Source organism: Rhinolophus ferrumequinum, chromosome 12 (assembly GCF_004115265.2).
Source record: "Rhinolophus ferrumequinum isolate MPI-CBG mRhiFer1 chromosome 12, mRhiFer1_v1.p, whole genome shotgun sequence".
NCBI lineage: Eukaryota > Metazoa > Chordata > Mammalia > Chiroptera > Rhinolophidae > Rhinolophus > Rhinolophus ferrumequinum.
The window spans coordinates 6770648-6775735 of record NC_046295.1 but is presented as its reverse complement, the minus strand read 5'-3'; positions in this window follow the sequence as shown (position 1 = coordinate 6775735).

Sequence of the window (5088 nt, the reverse complement as noted above, 5' to 3'; positions counted from 1 at the left end):
TGAGGCTAGTACCTCTTTCACTGTGGCAGCCAGATCTACACTGATACTGTTTTCCCAGGTAGCCTATAAGCTCCACATGGGTGGGCAATATTCACAATACTTTGTACAATGTCTGTTATGTATGTGTTTAATAAATACTCATTCTTATAAATATTCAAAGGTCCCACACTTCAAGTACATTCACAATGGGGAATTGGGCTTCCAAATATGAATTTTGGGGAACACATTCAGTCCATAGCATAGAGAATGAAAAAGGAACTCACAAAGAACACATCCCCACTTGGCAACAATTTTTCAATACCAGATCTGGAAGCCCCTATAATGGGGCTAAAATTAAGGTCTAAGAGTCTAGAAACATTCCAAAACCAGATACTATGTCTATTACTTTGACAAATTCCAAAGGGATTGAAGGGATGGATAATCTTCCTCTGTATTTCACCAACTTGGGCCTGACTATGCAAATGTTTTGCTGCCTAATGGATGGGATAGCCATATTTCTCTGTACTTATCCAACCCACCTCTGTGTGACTGGAAATAACTCAAGGAGGAAGCCCGGGTCGTCTCAACTTGCTACCATCATATCAATGACTTCTAGGGGAAAGTTTGATTTTAAAATTAATGGTAAATGGGGGCAATGTGAGATTGTTGTGAGTGGAGGAGAGCCAATAAATGGGTGTTACAAAAGCAAATAATATAATATTGGTGCCTTAACAGAGGCTTAGAACAAGTGAAAAATATGCACTCTTGGCTTAGACTGAGATGCCTCTTGGAACAAAAGACTGCCTAAACTTCCTCCACCTTTAACAAAATGAAGGAGCTGTACAATGGCCAATCTAATAAGCATACTTCCAAGATTGATCTATGTTCTCCTAATCAATGAACAGATCAGAGCTCAGATGATGACTGTGTGAACGATATCAATGTAGTTGTCTCTTATGGTTCTCATTTCATGGAACATTATGTTTATGGAGTAGAATGGGCCTAAAGAAGATTTACACTTAAATGATGACAGATTGCTTAGGGTTCTTAATTATTCAACAAGTATATAACATAAAGTGCTGATAGCTATAGCTAAGGGAGGCCCAGAAAAAGTGTAAAGATATAAAAACAAGACAATTTGTGCCAGCATTATAGGAGGGCTTAAATTATACAACCCCTTACTGGTTATTACAACTCTTTGAAATCTGTATTTGCATTTTGTGCATTTGATTACATACCGTTGAAAGGCAAATGACTGACTGCTGTCAAACTAAGTGATTTATTTGTTTGTTTGTTTATTTATTTTGTAAAAGGCTTTAACGAAAAATCGGGATGAACTGTGCTATCAGGGTTCAGTCCCACAGACCTGGAATAAGCCTGAGCTAAAGTATCTGTACATGACTATTCATTACTCAAGGAATGAAATACATTGACTAATAGTGTTGTTTTGTAACCATGGATCCAAGATGTATGGGGGCAGGTTTCAACAGCTTATCAGCAGTGTTTATTCATAATAAACACTGATAATTTACACCTGTTCTCACTGAGACCCTCACTGAGACCCTGTTGGGGCTGCTCACATAGCAAGCACATGCCTACATATCCCTCATGGTGTAAGAAACCTCAGCAGTGAATGCATTTTTGATTTCTGGTGAGTTCCGTGCGCATTGGTTCTCACCTGACAGTGAAATTATCTGTTCAATGGAGAAAACTGGGAGCTCCTGCCTGGCCTTTAGCCAAACCCTGTGCTGTGAGGCACCCTTTTTCCTTAATAAATTGTAGATTTGTAGTATTGCCATTTTGGGTCCTCTGAGTCTACTTTAGCAATTTCACCCTATTTAGCTGTCAATGTTAGTGCACTACATTATTTTAAATGGGACAGTTCTGTAGTTTTAAGCCTTGTGGCCATTTCTCAATGTGTAACCTTTTTCTCTCTTGTGAGTTATCTATCCATAAAGCATATATAATCTAGTTCTTTTTTCATGTTCAGTGGTCCCATTTGTTCCTTTTCTCTGCTGACTTTCTCAGTGTGCTTGTTGGTTTCTGTTTCTCTTGGATTCTCAGTGCACTCTGGCACCAATAATCTTCTCTGATTTCCTGAGCAGGCTAACCATAGTTTTATTCCAGTAGGGACATAATTACATTCTACCTGTGCTGTTGGGTTATTATCTTCTATCAGAGATGCATGCCTGTTTTGAGAGCTATGTTTTTTAAATCAATAGAACTGTTTTCCATATATACTTCAATCAATATTGTTCTCTCCTAGAGATGTTTCTTTAATAAAAGTTTCTACTAGATTTTCATCCTCATTGACGTCTGATATGCATTGGATATCTGCAATAACGTATGCCCATGTGTTCTTGCTTCACTTGCTTCTCTATAATCCTTCCATGGTTTAACTATTAAGCTATTATTTGGGAGTGACCATCTGCTTCTATTCCTTTATGTATATCATTATATCATCTGCCTATGACGTACATGTCCAAACTATTTTAATGATAAGACACCCATTTCTTTTAAATCTTACTAGTATCATACAGTTAATCAATGCTTTTTAATACCCTATGCAGGCATTTGGCTTTGATACCCATCCTGCTCTCAAGCCTGACTTATTTCTCCTCTCATCATAGATTTCTTAAGTTATGATGGTTATTCATTCGTTGTAGCGCCTGTTGTTACCTGGATTAATATAAATTCTGCATTGATTGGCTCATTAAATGCAGACAAACTCTCAGTCCTTTTATTACTCCAAGTCCAAACTCCAAGGATTCAGAGGTGTGTAAGAATTTGGCATCACTCTCATGACTACATGTAAAGATAAATAAAATCCTGAAGTTAAATCCTGGGGAACAAAGAAAAGGGCAATGATTCATTCATAGTCCAATACACACTAAAATCCAAAATTTGGACTGTGAACTGGATCTATTTAAAGTGATTTTTAAATTCTGGGTGCTCTAGTTTTTAACCTGTTTATATTATTTCGAACATTAAAATCAGAATCATATAAAAAGGGTTCAGATCTTATGTACAACTTGATGAACTAATAATTTATAAAAGAAATCTTTACCAAGTGCCAACATGGTGCTTGCTATACATACTTTTAAGTTGAGGGACACTACCTCAACCACATGATCAAGCTTAGCATTGTCAGTGATCATTTGGGTCGACAACATATACTAGTGATGTAAGGATAAGAATGTTTCTTTTTTAACCTATGTAGTCTTCCTACAAAAATAAAACAAAAAACCTAAACCTGTAATTCCAGTGCAATTGTTTAAAAAAATATATCAAAAACCCAAATTGAGAGATATTCTACAAAATACCTGACAAGTACTCATCAACTATCAAGGTAATCAAGAACATGGAAGGCATGAACAATTGTCAAAGAATAGTGGAAGCTAAGGAGACATGACAATTAAGAGTAATTGGTATCCTGGAGGAAATCTTGAAATGCAAAAACACTAGAGAAAAACTAGCAAAACTGAAGAAAATTGTGTTTAATTAATAATGTATCAATGCTAGTTATGACAAATGTACCAATGTAATAAAAAATGTTAACAAGGGGAACTGTGTGAGGAACATATAGGAATTACTGTAGTAACTTTCTTTAAACCTACAACTATTCTAAACTGAAGTGAATTTTAAAACAATTTTAAAATTGTTAGATAGGTTAATTTCCTTTCGTTTTCTGTTAATCAACAGTTTTCTGAAAAATCAAGCAAGTAGAAAGAGATTCCTTTTGACTTTCATTTCCCTTTTGGTTGTGCAATAATCTCACGTTGTATCAAGGTGTCAAAAGGCTGAGGAGAGGCAAACGTATTCTCTCAGCTGCTGGAACTGTCCTGCCAGAAGGAGTGCTGATCCAGTCTGTGGTGTGCTAGCCTTGGTGATCCCATGATACAGCCTTCATGCAGCGATGGGCTCTTATTCCTGGCTCTTTTCTTTGGCAGGGATGCCGCTAAGTTAAGTGATAATAAGCCAGTGTCAAAGAAATATCTATTCTCCAATTAGTGCTAGTTACATCATCATTTTCCCTCACACCATAACAATATAAGATGAGGAATAGAAAACTTACCAGGGAATCAACTGACCTGAGTATTTTCCACATACTCAATCTACCAGGTCATACTTGTAGAAAGCAACATGCCCAGGGTTAAGAGACGTTTTCAGTGGTTCAAGTTTTAAAAATGAGAATTTCAGTTACTTCTTTCTCTGTGCTGACCAAACCATGCAGCCTGAAATGATGACAGATTTCCCAAATGTTTCCTTAGTTAAAACTATACAGTGGTACCTCAGTTTTCGAACATAATCTGTTCTGGAAGACAGTTCGAGTTCTGAAAAGTTCGAAAACCAAGGCAGTTTCCCCATAGAAAGTAATGCAAAATGGCTTAATCCGTTTCAGGCCTTTAAAATCAACCCCTAAAACTGCAAATTTAGCATGAACTTTATTATCTAATGATACCATAGATCCATAAAATTTACTGTGTTCGTAAACCGAAATGTTCATCAATGGAGACGTTCGAAAACCAAGGCACCACTGTATTATGTTGTTTCCCCAAAATGTGAATGCTTTTTAATACCAATGTAGTGCTTCTGACATGAAAGTAGCCCTGATTTTATTCCAATTCTAAAACCTGCTATCCAAGAAGGGAGAAATTAACTGGTTTGCAATGCTGCAGTGTGAGCAAGCACCATGGGTTTGGGAAAAGATCCTACACAGGAAGCTCAGGCTACCTGCTTTTTAATTAGCACAACATAAACCACAAGATGGCATAAAATGAAGGCCAAATGAGCATGTGAGAATTACCCTACACACACGCATGCATGCATGCACGCACGCACACACAAGAATCCTTGAGAAATCTCATGGATCAACAAGCTCCTGGAAAAACAGGGCCAGACTAATATTCAGACATAAGCAGGAGACCAAAGTCTAACAGCATCAAGCTGAGGAAAGCCAACAGAAGAAGCACATAGACTGTCACTCAAAAAAAAAAAAAAAAAAAGTGAACAGGTCCAGAGCAGGTTTGGCTACTGCCTCCTACTAGTAGTAATAAAATCTGTTACATACTCATACGGATGTACCACATAGCTCAGAGACTAGTCACA